The 14,215-nt window shown below is 35.9% G+C and overlaps 1 long non-coding RNA gene across 2 annotated transcripts in view; it reads left to right on the plus strand.

Moving 5' to 3' along the window:
- Positions 1-14,215, plus strand: part of LOC123384469 — a 141,392-nt gene that overhangs the window by 79,242 nt on the left and 47,935 nt on the right. The window lies entirely within an intron of this gene.

The following is a 14,215-nucleotide window of genomic DNA, read 5'->3' on the forward strand; positions in this document are numbered from 1 at the left end:
CCTGGGGTGGGCGAGAAATCTTCAAGAAGATGTTGAATCAATTACTGGCCTGAAATAAAGTGAAAGGCTCATCTGGGGCTAACACAAAGAGGTGGCTATAAAATGGAAGTGACTACTATAGTAGGTCATGGGGTTCAGGGTAATTAAAACTCTTGGACCAATAAAGACCCCTGTGTAGAGTTAATTGTTTGTGGGATTCTTCAGCATAAAGTCAGATTTATTCTCCACTCCACACATGGCAAATTACAGACCTGAAACTGCAAACCTGAGAATTAAGGACTTTCAATTGTTTCTTAGACTTGAGGCAATTTATCAACCCATGACCTTGAATGAAGACAGAGTCACCTATTTTGGATGATGGACCTCACTAGAACACTATAGATACATGTAGTGAATTTCTCCCTAGTCTTCCTCAAAGGAGGATAGAGCCATCCACTTGGGCAACTTGGCCCTGGGAAGGGTGTGCCTTAGTTTCTTTGTCTGTAAAATGAAGTAATTATGTAGCTGTCATAAAAATTGTTTTGAGGATTAAGAAAAATGTAATACCTATGAAGTACATAAAATAGTACCTGGTTCATAGTAAGAGCTTAAGGATGCTAGTTGTGATTATTATTAAATACAAGTTTTTATAAACCCTGTCCCCAAGAAGTGTGTCATGTGTGTATTTTATGGAGTCTTTGCTGTTTGCTATTAAAAAGAATAGTTATTTAAAGGCATTTTGAAGCACCACAGTATGACAGTGTGAAAGATGTTTTTTTCAGAGGCCCTCAAATTGTCTCATGTTTTATCCCAAATCTACTTTCTTTGAAGTTGCAATTGGCCATATAAGTAAACTTTGTCAAATATTCCTGACTCCCAGAAGAGGTAATCCCTTTTCTGTAAAATCTAGTAGCACATCAGATATACTTCTTTTATATCACTATTCACATTGCATTATAGTTAGTTGCTTTTGTATATATTTCCCCTGATGATTAGCTCTTTATGATATGAGGGGAAAATGTTATAGTAGACTCAGTGGCAGGAAATCAGGATTAAAGTCTGCATTCCTCCACTTAATAGCTTACATTTTACCCATTAAATTCCCATATTCCTTTTTTTTCAAGTGGGAATAAAAATATAACTAAAATTTCTGTTGGTTAGTCTTACATTGTTATATGGTAAAATGGTAGGAGCATGGAAGTGTCAGTCTTCCTGGGTTTGAACTGCAGCTCCCAGTTCCACAGTCACTAGCAGCGTGACCTCACCGAGTTATGCACTCTCAGTTTTTCTGTTTCCTCCTCTCTAATGGAGGGTTGATGTGAGGATAAAGGCGGCCAACTCATACAAAGCACTGACAGCAGGGTCTACCTAGCACATAGTAATTTCTCAGTACGTGTTAAATTACTACTGAAAAAAATCAATATATACATGGATATGTCATAAACTGCTAATATAGCTATTCATTACTAGGATGAACTGTTTTAGAATGTGAGTAAAAGCATGAGTTTACTTAATGAACACTTTTTACTTTTTTTTTTTTTTTTTACTATGTATGTGTATTGATTTGCATAAAATAAAATAAAAAAATGAACCAGAACAGATAGGTGTATTTAAGGTCAATGCTGTGGGGGTTCCTGGGTGGTTAAGCCCCTGACTCTTGAGTTCAGCTCAGGTCATAATCTGGTGGTAGGGTCAAGCTCTGTGTCGAGCGCTGCGCTGGGTGTGGGGCCTGCTTAGGATTCTCTGTCTCCCTCTCCCTCTTCCCCTCCGCACCTCTAAAACATTTAAAAAATAAAGGTCCATTCTGCTTTTACCACTGTTTATTTTTAAGACCAACGTGGTGAGCTGCAACTTCACATTAGGACGAAATGAAAAATGGTTGAACCTAGCTTTAAAAAACTGCTCTCCCTCAATGTGTCCTTGACTTTGAACAGTTTGCAAAAGAGGGGAACTAGTCCTCTCCTCACCATGTGCTCTTCTGCCATAGTTGTTACAACAATCACTACTGCCCCCTTCCCATAGTTCAGAGGCAGGAAACATTATCTCTTTGTGTCTCTATACAGTTGAATGGAGTGGCTTTTCTTCCTTAAAAAATATTTGTTTAACATGCCTGACATCCTACAAATAAATTTAACACAACAGTAAAAGCTTCCTTACATGTTAATATTTATATATTTATTCTTTTAAAAAAACACTACTTTTTTCTGTTCCTGAAGACTGCATGGTGTTTAAGTAACATTTGCAATTTAACATAAAGTGGTGTTTTATATGCAACTTAAATAACTTTTTACATTTTATTTCATGATTTTATAGTGTCCTACTGACATTTGCTATCCATATTTGAAATCCCATATTATTGCTGGCTTCATAGATTGCAGCTATAAAATAGTACACAAGACTGAACATTTTCCACAAATCTCAAAAAACTGTAGGAGGAAATAGGTTAAAAAAATGTAATGTTTTAAAATGACTTAGTGAAGCAGAAGTTTCAGTAAATTTCTTTTGCTAGAAAACTACTCTTAAAATTGCCCAGCATTTAGAATAACAAATAGAACTAGACATTTGTAATTAATAGCCAATTTTGAAATAATTCAGAGCACTGTTATTTTAGGTAAAGTCCTTTGAAATATAATTATATCTGATTCCACTGGAGCTAATGATAACAATGTTCCAATTTAATTTTCTTTATATTTACTTCTATTAAAAATATTCAGAAATATAATGAATTGCATTATCAATTTAATATAACCCTGAGACCATACTCTGTGTCTATAGTCTCTATTTCTCTTAAGTACTTTATTAACAGTATTTTTTGTCAATCTCCAGAAATATTCTTATGGGTCACACCAATAAAACCCTGAGAGATGTCTAAAAATTCTGTAGAGTGCAACTAACTAAACTGAATTGACTTACTCTGAATCTTTCAGATGACCGGTTTCCATGTTTTCAATTGGGCTTGCATTTATGGCAAGCATTTATTTTGAGGTTTTGTTTTTTAATTTTTTTAATGTTTATTTTTATGTTTTTGAGAGAGAGTCTGAGCGTGAGTGGGTGGAGGGGCAGAGAGAGAGGGAGACACAGAATCGGAAGCAGGCTCCAGGCTCTGAGCTGTCAGCACAGAGCCCAATGTGGGGCTCAAACTCACAGATCACGGGATCATGACCTGGGCCGAAATTGGAGGCTTAACTGACTGAGCCACCCAGGCGCCCCCTGCAGTTATTCTTTATCTACATTTCTAGAATGTGATTTTTTGAGGGTAGGGATTTTCTTTTTTATTCCTCTTGTATCAGCAGTCATTGCAGTTTCTGGTATCTGGTAGTTACTTAATATATGTCAGCCAGATATGCATCTAAATTACCATACTGTAGGTACCATGAGATCCAAACATGAAGAAAAATATTTTTAGAGTAAAAGAAGACTCACCATAAGCACAGGTTAGAGCAAGAGAAATTGAACATCTGCAAAGAATATTTTCCAGACTCAAGGTCTTTTAACAGTCACAACCCCAGTTTCCATGTCTCCCTGCTCAAGACAGTCCTCAGTTCATGCTGACAAAACTTGTCTATTTCTTGTTTGTGTCTCCCTACCTCTCTTCTTTTTTTGATACAGTTCCTTAGCTCTAGACATGTGATTCAAGAATTCATTTAAATGAGTCCCCTTAGCCAGTCCACATTTTAAAAAGAAATGCATTAAAGGGGCACCTGGGTGGCTCAAACTTTTAAGCATCTGACTCTTGGTTTCGACTCAGGTCATGCTCTCACAGTTTGTGGGATTGAGCCCCATGTTGAGCTCTGCACTGTCAGTGTAGGGTCTGCTGGAGATTCTCTCTCTCCCTCTCTCTCTCTGCCCCGCCCCTGCTTCCCCATGAGCTCTCCTTTTCTCTCTCTCTCTCTCTCAAAATAAATAAATAAACATTTAAAAAAAGGAAATACATTAGAAGCAGAACTATATATATATATATATAAACACACACACCTAGCTGGGCTATCTAGCAGTATTGGTGTGAACTATTAATGAATCTGTTTTGTTTCTCACCCTGGAACACTAAATACACATCTCTTGCCAGGCACCATGGTGTATGAAGCATGGTGTATGCATTTGAAGCAACTGCACCAGGAAATGGAACCATCCCAGTTAGCCTCCACATTTGCCAAACATGTGATCAGACAAATTATTTTCCTTGATATTCTAATGAAAAGGCAGATAAATAAATGGAAAGTTCAAAATAAATTGAAAACTTGTTCTATTTAAAATGATAGAAAAAATAAGATCTGACAAACTCCATGCTGTAGTTTTTGTAAGTTACTTTGTCCTGAGTAGATTAAGGGGTTATTTGGCCATGTATTTCAGATTGGGTCATTACTGCCAATTACAAGACTGGGCCTTAAGATCTGTTTGATCTAATTGATTAAATACTTGGATTTATAAGCTAACATCTTCTTCTCCTCCTGAGTAATTACAGGTTTCCTAACTTAAACTGAGGAAATAAAGTTTGTGTTCCGGTTAATGGTTGATTTGTGTGTTGAATGCAAACATTCCGCCAGTGATTTATTTCATTAACTCAGTAATCATTTCAGCTGCAGTAACCTTCAGTCACAGGCAGCTAATGTTGCAATAAAGACTTCTGAGAGAAGCTGATACCAGAAGCCTCTGGCCATATTTGCAAATCAGCCCATGTATCAGGATACTCAAAGACTGATCCAGGGGAGCACAAGACTTTGGTGATTTTTGCAGACGATAATTTTTAGAGAGCCTAAAGATTGGTTAAGGAGAAGAGAAGACTAACCACAGATTCCTCCAGGCTTCTAGTTTTAAAAGCCTATGAAAGATGATGGCCTGCATACCATACACTGCAATTATCCTACATTAGCTCATCTGAGGTCAAAGTAGGAGTAACAAGTATCAGGTTTTATTTTTCTTCTGTTTTACATGATATCTAAAATCAGTGTTGGAGAAGTAGGTCACTTATTCTGAAAGAATAATAGAAGACAGAAAATTACATTGAAATTATTTTCAGAGTATTTCAGACTCACTGGCTTGAGATGTATAAAAATTCCTCTCCAGTCAATTGACTGAGTATGACATGGATAAACATTTGGCTAAACGTAGAATGGATGCCTTTTTTAAAGAAAAATACAAATAAGCCTGCACTTCCCAGACTCTCCTTGCTTTGAACAGTGAATGAAATAGGTTTAATGCTTCTAAGTTAAAAGTTGCCATTACTTTCTAAATTCGTCAGTCACTTCTCAGCATTCTTTATTATTAATATTATTATATTTTCCCCCATAGTTTAACAACAAATGCCTATAGATTAAGGCAAGTATAAGTCTGTTTCAGAGGGTTTTTGAGGTCTGTTATAGTGTTTTAAGACACTTTGTGTTTATAGGTGTCTGTATGTGTTTTTATGCTCATAGTTTCTCATATAAAAGTGAGACATTTTTTTCACTCTAACACTTGTATTGCATTGAGAATGAATCTGTGGTATTGAAAAAATGGGGTCATTTAGATGTTAATGACCTGCAAATTCACATTTGTTCCAAATGGTTCTCTGAACTTCATACATGCAACTACTCATTTGGCATTTCCACTTATGTGCTTAAAGCCATTTCAGATTCAGAACATCCAAAATAAAACACGTGCTTTTCCTGTCTGCTTCTATCTCTAATCAAAGCTGTCAGACAACTCTGGCCTCTGAAGTATTCTCACTGCATATACTCATGCTCTCTTCCAATTTTTCTACTTCCTACTGTCTGAGCCATCTTTTTTTTTTTTTTTTTTTTTTTTTTTTTTTTTTTTGGGACAGAGAGAGACAGAGCATGAATGGGGGAGGGGCAGAGAGAGAGGGAGACACAGAATCGGAAACAGGTTCCAGGCTCCGAGCCATCAGCCCAGAGCCCGACGTGGGGCTCAAACTCACGGACCGCGAGATCGTGACCTGGCTGAAGTCAGACGCTTAACTGACTGTGCCACCCAGGCGCCCCTGAGCCATCTTTTAAAGATACAGATATGATTTGCAATTGGTTCTGAAAACCGTCAGTCAGGTTTTAGAGTGTTTCTTGATTAATCTTAGGTTCTTTTACTTTTGATTGGTGTCTGAAGATAAAGAACACATATCTTCAAGCTCAGGAAAGCAACCTTACTTTTATTCTATTTCTTTCTTCATCCTTTGGCTTTAAAGGAGAATCAGTAATGGATGGGAAAGACCTTGCTCTTAGATGAGGACAGGCCTCATAATGTTTTTCTTCTGGCAGAGGCTGGTACATCTTAGGATAAGGAAAATAAAAGCTAGTCTCGTAGCTTGATGGTACCTTAAGACCATCTTCCAGGCAAGGGAGAGATAGACTTCCCGTAAGCTGATTTCAATGGTATCAGAAGAGACCAGGGTGCATATTCCCATTGGGACAAGGTTATCCATAGTTGAGACAAAGTGTGTTTCTTTGTTTGTTTTTTGTTCTTGGGGTTTTCTTGATATTGTTGTTGTTGTTGGTGGTGGTAGTGGTAGCCAAGTCTGGAGCCCAGAATGGTCTTGAACTCAAGACCCTGACATCAAGACCTGAACTGAGCTAAAGAGTCAGACACTTAACTGATGAGCCACCCAGGCACCCCAAGCAAGGCATAGTGTTTCTTCGTATAAGAGGTTAATTTGCTATGGCTGAAGTTCAAGCACTTTTTACTGGATATTCTCAGCTTGTTGACTATAATTTTCATTATGAGTATTAGTCATAATACTAACTCAATTTTATATGCGGAGTCTTCTATTAATTAGTTAGTAGTCTGTTTAAGGATTAACTGTTAAGTCTGTTAGTCGATCAGTTTAAGGATCTTTTTACCTGATGTAAAAAAATAAAGAGCAAGCTGGTACTGGTCTTTACTCCACTGCGTGTGTCATACTCAATACTTCATTACTTTTAGGACAAGGAAAAAAAAATCCTACCATGGCATATAATGCCTCTGGCCTTTTTAAGTTTCTAAACAGTTTCATGCTTCTTTTAGCCTCAAGCCTTTGCAAATGCCATTATACTTTGCTTGATATATTTTTCCCTCTGCCTGCATCTAGTTCGCATATCTTCCGGTCTCAGCTTTTATGTCATTTCCCCATCCAAGATGAGGTCATATTTCCATATTACATATGTACTCTTCTACTGTACTCATCTACTATAAATAATTTAGTGCTATGTTTATACATGTGATTATTGAATTGATGCCCATCTCTACCATTCGAATGTAAGTTTAATGAATCCACAGACTGCATATATTGTAGGTGTAGTGGCTTGCACAATGAATATTTGTTACAAAAGGTAGTGTTCAATGAATATTTGTTAAATGGGTCAATTAATTTAAACAAGAGTACAAAAAAATAACTGGATCCTATAAATGTTTAAACATAATATCAAATGCAAAAATATAATCTCCACTCAGGTATTGGGTACAGGCATTTAGATTCCAGAAAAATAAATGCCTTTGTTAAATATTTTTTTAAAAATAAAACTTAATAGTGAGCAGAGCATAATGTAGAGAGACATTGAATCACTATGTGATACACTTGTAAGGAATGTAACACTGTGTGTCAGATATACTGAAATTAAAAAAAACAAAATTTATTAGAATATAAGAAAAAAAAATGGAACTATCAGAATGTGCAAATAAATAATTGTGCCCTCATATCAATTTTAATCTGTAGAGTTAATCTTAACTATTTCCATGTCTGGAATGAAGTGGAATACATTGTAAGAATTAAACAAAATTCACTCTTTTCAAAATGTATGTGATACCAGTAAGTCTCCATTTCACAATTTCACCAAAGACTGAAGCAAGTAAAGGCATTTCTGTCATTTCAAGTAAATTGATAGAGAATGCCAGTCAGGATCTATCTTCACATTTTAAAATATTCTAAGAAAAATTGTTTTAAAAGATGAATGTATTAATGTTAGAGGGACACATACTACTCCCTATAAACAGCCTAGTTTATGCATCAGGGTGAAGAAAAACTGTGCCTTTTATAAAGGACAGATTTGAACATTATTTATCTTTCTTCCAAAGAGTAAAAAATTAAGTAAATATATGTAAGGCTATGAAAAGCTAATCCATCTAGACAACTTCAGTTTTATGATCACTGAAGTCAAGAGATTTTGACAAATAGCATGTTTTTCCCTTTGTTTCTGTTTTATATGAAGCAGGATTCCTTTCACAATACACTTGAACCCTATTTCACCACATAACCAAAAGCTTGAATGGATTCTGAGGTAAAACTTAATGTCAGATATTTTGTCCAATGCAAATCAATGACCTGGTCAAGTTAAAGACATGTTTTAAACTGATTACATGAGATGGCAAATCTTAATGAGAACATGCAACAACTATTATTATATTAGACGTAAATTCAATCACCAACATCAAGCAACATTAGTTTTGATTGCTTGGGGACTTAGAAATTCATTTTTATGAAATATTGTTTTGTGGAATATTGGAAAGAGTTTTTCATTTATTTCCCATAATTAGCGTTAAAAAGAGGAGAAAAGTATGGTAATTTACTGGATTATAGAAAATTTAAAAACCAAGGCACAACTATGCCAATAAATTAAACCTAAAAAGATATAAATTTTTTTTCAACGTTTATTTATTTTTGGGACAGAGAGAGACAGAGCATGAACAGGGGAGGGGCAGAGAGAGAGGGAGACACAGAATCAGAAACAGGCTCCAGGCTCCGAGCCATCAGCCCAGAGCCTGACGCGGGGCTCGAACTCACGGACCGTGAGATCGTGACCTGGCTGAAGTCGGACGCTTAACCGACTGCGCCACCCAGGCGCCCCAAAACCTAAAAAGATATAAAATGAACGTGAAGTTGAATGTTATACCAAATATGAAGAGTTATTTGGTGATAGTATAATGTGAGAGAAAGCATCTAGATTCTGATATACAGCTTGGTTTAACAGATTTAAGATGATGCCTGTGTTATAGCAGGTGTTTAATAACAGATGAGTTAAATGAACATTACAGATGTTGTAATAATTGTATCTTTTAATGTTAAAACTATATTAATCCTGCCTAGTCTATATCATAGCATTCTTGTGTTTTATCAAGAAAAATAATTTCTTACAGATATAAGTGTCAATGTAATTTGTGATAACATATCATTTATCATCTGACCAAAATATTTGTACCTGGGATATCCTGATGATTTAAAGATACTTAAATTATACTTTGCCTGGGATATACTTGGCCTATATAAAGATTCAAAACTTTGGATTTTTTCATTTCTTACCTTTTGAGTTTGCAAATACTCAAATCTCTTAGTCTCTTTTCTCTTTCCTCTTATTTCTATGTACTTTATAGGAAATAGCATTCAATTTATTTTTAGGAAAAGCTATAAATTGTCTAACAGCTCCTGCCCACATCTTTTTTATTACTAAACTAGACCCTCTTCCACCTCAGCAGGGAAAGATATTGTGTTATGACAAAGTGGTGTGTGAAACAAAATATATGGATATTGATTTTTAAACTCCAAACTCACCATTTTAGAAAGGTACAGAGGTTGACATCTAAGCATAATATATTCCCTCATTTCTGGTGACCACTACATCCCATTACAAAATGAGGTTGTCCCAGGTTCCATTATAAATTTCCTTCAGTGTTTGTAACTCAGCTGTAAAACAGACTCTGAGACAGAAAGTCAACACACGGGGATTCAGCTCAGGAGTGCTTTATTTTTTCATTCAAATTTAGTTTAAATTGGTTCACCTGTTTCTAAGTGACAGGAGTGTTGTAAAAACAAAATAAATGTGAGAAGACAGCATGTCTGTTTCTGCATTTCTGTAACTAGGAAATTAATTTCTAAAATACAGGGTTTTTTTTTTCCAGATTGTTAGTTGCTGATATGATGTTATTGTTTAAGGGAGAGAGATTAAAATTCGTCGAATAGGCAAGAAACAGTGGGACACACTTAGATGAAAAATAACTCCTAGTTTCTCCTTGTAGGCATTTATTTATTTACTGACTTTTAGGATTAGCAGTTGCCTGTGTAGCCTGTGTCAGTGTATCAGGTAGATAATAATTTTCCTGTTAAAATAACTTTGAATGCATAAAGTTGGTGAAAAACCTAAGAAATGCAAAATGCACATTTACATACATTTTCAGGGATTTTTTCGTGAAGATAACTTAAATTCAATTTAATGTTTAATGTTACTCAAACCATGTAATTCAGTACCAATTTCAGTAGAATCATTCACCAGACAACACTATATATAATTATATATTACGTAATACTTTGGCTGCCACTGCTTTTCTTATACTTCCTGTATCATCCCCCTACATACAGTTTTCTGTTTCCTGGTCTGACACATGGCTTGTACTGAATTTAATTAGACTTGGACAGCCTCTGCTCCTAGATCATTACCTTGAGGCACTAAATACAATCTCTGCTCCAGAACTTTCAGTCACTGAAGCATCTCCTCACTTTATTTCTCCCTTTTCATTATTTCCACCCCCCCACTCCCTTTGGCTCCACAGATTTCATGTTAACACATATCAGTACAGTACCTGATCCAAACAGACTTCTGAACCTTCTCACTAGACCCATATCTAGGTCTACCCATGTAAAGCTAATATGTTGAGAGAAGAAAAATATTCACGTTGATATCTCAAGTTTTTGGTACAAAAGTAGAGCCCAAGGCTTTTGCCAACCTTGATTAGTATTTTACATGGGATTTTTCCTCTATGATTTTGAGTAAAAATGATCTGTTATTGTCCTTTTCTATGATCTCCTTATCCAATTTTGTAAGCAAGATAAACAAATTGTAAGACAAGTTGATGACTTTTCCCTTTCTCTTCTCTGGAAGATTTTGTATATGATTGCTATTAATTTCTTCATAAATGTTGGATAAAATATTCCTGTAAAACCACCTGCTCTGGAGTTTTCTTTGCGGATAATATTGTTTGTCTGATTGATTGGTTTCTTTGTTTGGATTAAAGATTTGATTTCCTTAATTGTTATAAGATAGTTTAAGTTTCCTACTTTTGTTGAATTTTTAAAGTGTACTTCCATTGGACTGATTTAAAAAAAATTAATAATGAAATTAATTGAATTGATCTTACGTCAAGAAAATATTCTATTGTGAATAAGAGTTCCAACTCGCAACTATGACCAATTAAATTGTGAGACACTATTCTCAGTGCCAACTAGGAATTATTATCTTAAGTCAGGACTGTGTAGTATTTAAAGATATGTGTAAGCAAAAAGAAGGCTTAGAATAACAATATAGAAGGAAGGCAGCCGTATAGAGGTAAGTTGGAGTTAGGTTACATGATTTTTTACAACCCCTATGCTTTAGGCATTTAACCTAACTCTTTATAAATGGTAACTGTGTTTGGATCATATGTTCTCATCCATAGTTGAACATTAGAGTCACCTGTGAGTGTTTTTACAAAATATTGACACACGGTCCAAATCAAGTAGATGAGGAGCTTGGAGTTGAGGTCTGCCATCCGTTTTTGTACAAGCTCCAAGTGATAATAAGACAAAGCCAAGTCTAAGAACTTGGACTGATAAACAATTGCTGTCAGAAAAAGTGCATAGGTTTGAAGTACCATATTTATATTACTTGACTATGACAAATTCAAAGTAAAATATGGGATTGAAATACAATTTTTATGTTTCATTAATACTGTTACTTTTTTATTTTTTAAATGTTTTTTTTTAATGTTTGTTTATTTTCGAGAGAGAGACAAAGTATGAGCAGGGGAGGAGCAGAGAGAGAGGGAGACACAGAATCTGAAGCAGGCTCCAGGCTCTGAGCTGTCAGCACAGAGCCCGACACAGGGCTCAAACTCACAAACCTCAAGATCATGACTTGAGTCGAAGTTGGACGCTTAACTGACTGAGCCATCCAGGTGCCCCTCATTAATAGGTTACTTAACAATAACTTAACACCTATGTTACCTGAACCTATTCAAGACATGAGGAATAAATTAGTAAACAAGTAGTCTAACTCCCTGGTCTTATGGAGTATGCTTTTGGGTTGTGGCAAAAGAGGAGCCACAAAGAAACAAGAAAGTTCAGAGCTGGCAAGTGTTTTTTGGGTAAGGGGGTGGATACTATAGATGGAATATCAGGGCAGTCCTTTCTGGCAATTAAGAACTTATGTTTTTTTTTATTTTTTTTTTATTTTTTTTTAAATTTTTTATTTTCAACGTTTATTTATTTTTGGGACAGAGAGAGACAGAGCATGAACGGGGGAGGGGCAGAGAGAGAGGGAGACACAGAATCGGAAACAGGCTCCAGGCTCTGAGCCATCAGCCCAGAGCCCGACGCGGGGCTCGAACTGACGGACCGCGAGATCGTGACCTGGCTGAAGTCGGACGCTTAACCGACTGCGCCACCCAGGCGCCCCAAGAACTTATGTTTAAGGAACGGGAAGGAGAAGATTGTGATGGGACTGTAGCAAGGAAAGATGGCATAATGGTATGTAGAAGTCACCTCATAGCAGGCCTTGAAGTTGAAGCCAGCATGATTAGATTTCATTCGGAGCTTGTAACCCAGGGAAATAAAAGTTTGTTTTAAAAAATGGGGCCATCCTGGGTATAATATGAAGACTAAATTGAAGAGGAATCAGAGAGAAGGCAAGGAGACCGGTATTTATGTGCTCACATGATACAGGGTTTTGACTTGTGTTCGGATGAAAGCATTAGTGAAAAAAAGAAGTAGATGACACAGAATATTTTGGAGTTTGTGCTGATAAGAATTGCTGAAGAATTTCATGCAGGGAAAGAAAAGAATAAAGAATGACTTCTAGGTTTTTGGCTTTAGCAACAGGGTAGGCAAGAAGATACAGAAGACTAAAGGGAAGAGCATTATGTGAAGAAGATGAAATAGGGAATGGAATTTTGTTTTGCCAGTGTCAAACTGTAATTCCTGTTAGAAATCCAACCAAAGGTATTTAATGGCCATTGGATATTCAAGTATGGAGATCAAATAGGCAGAAGCAGCCGGAAGTAGAAGTTTTGAGTCAAATGTATTGTGACAAATAAGTCAGACTCCCAATGAGTAAAACAAGTCCTCGGCAAACTATGGGTCACAGGGACTGTAATGATAGACTTGCTGCCCAGAGCATAAAAAGAGGGGTACAACGGAGTCTGGTGTCAGGCTTAGCAGAAAATCGGTTCTTAGGAAGAGTTTGGACGTACATAGAAGTCAGAAGTCAAGTAAAAGTTGGAGAGCATTGTGAAGAAGCAAAAGATTAGGCAAACCAGTGAGTCATAGCTCAGCAAACAGAAAGACTGGGTAACTTTATGTGGTCTCAACACCGTTCCTTCTCTTTCTGGTGGATCGGAGAATCGTTTCTGGAGTATGGCAATCTATGGCCCAAAGGTGAAATAGGGAACCTGACCAAGTAGATTATTAGCTAAATTAATGTAGCCAGAAATAAGGCTACCTGGATATTGGGCAGAGATTTAGGAACCTTATAGATGTGGGCTGATTGGATATTCCAGATAAATATTTAACTTTCCACTTCACAGAATTCTGTAGATTTAATTAAATCCAGGAATATGATTTTGCTGACCAATCAGAAAATACTTTCTTTGGAGGAATGTGTTTACTAAATCTGTAAATATATATACATACATACATATGAAATACAAACACATACATGTGTATATCAGCAACTATGGTGATCCTAGAACAAGTAAATCATGCAATGAAAAACCAGAGTAATTAAGTAATATTAAATTTTCTGCACAACATGAATTCATTGGATGTAAACTCTCCTGTATTTTCCTCAGGCTGTGGTTTTTGTGTAACTAAAGTGAACAAAGAAGATTTTATTACAGAGTATGTTTGTGATAGTAAAGGGAGTAAAATGTTTTATAAATAAGGGAAGTCTTTTGAATCCAAGATTTTGTATTGTTTCTGGCATGATTTCTTTATATAATAAACAAGCCATCTGTACACATCTGATCATTTCCTACATTTTTCTTAACAACAAAAAAAATGTCCTATGAACATTATTTGCACATCTGCAGTGTTCTTGTATTATTTCAGATTTATCTCTTGTGAATTGCATAGGATATGTTGCAACAACAGAAAATATTCAAAGTGGAAAAAATTACTGCTTTGCAAGTAGGTAGATAACTGTAGCTTTGAGGAAACATTGGTATTCCCATATCAGGCCATTTGGAAGATTAAAACTTTTTTTTTTTTTTTTAGTTTTCAGAAAATACAAAATAAGTATTCAATTAGTAT

This window comes from Felis catus, chromosome A3 (assembly GCF_018350175.1).
Source record: "Felis catus isolate Fca126 chromosome A3, F.catus_Fca126_mat1.0, whole genome shotgun sequence".
NCBI classification, from domain to species: Eukaryota; Metazoa; Chordata; class Mammalia; order Carnivora; family Felidae; genus Felis; species Felis catus.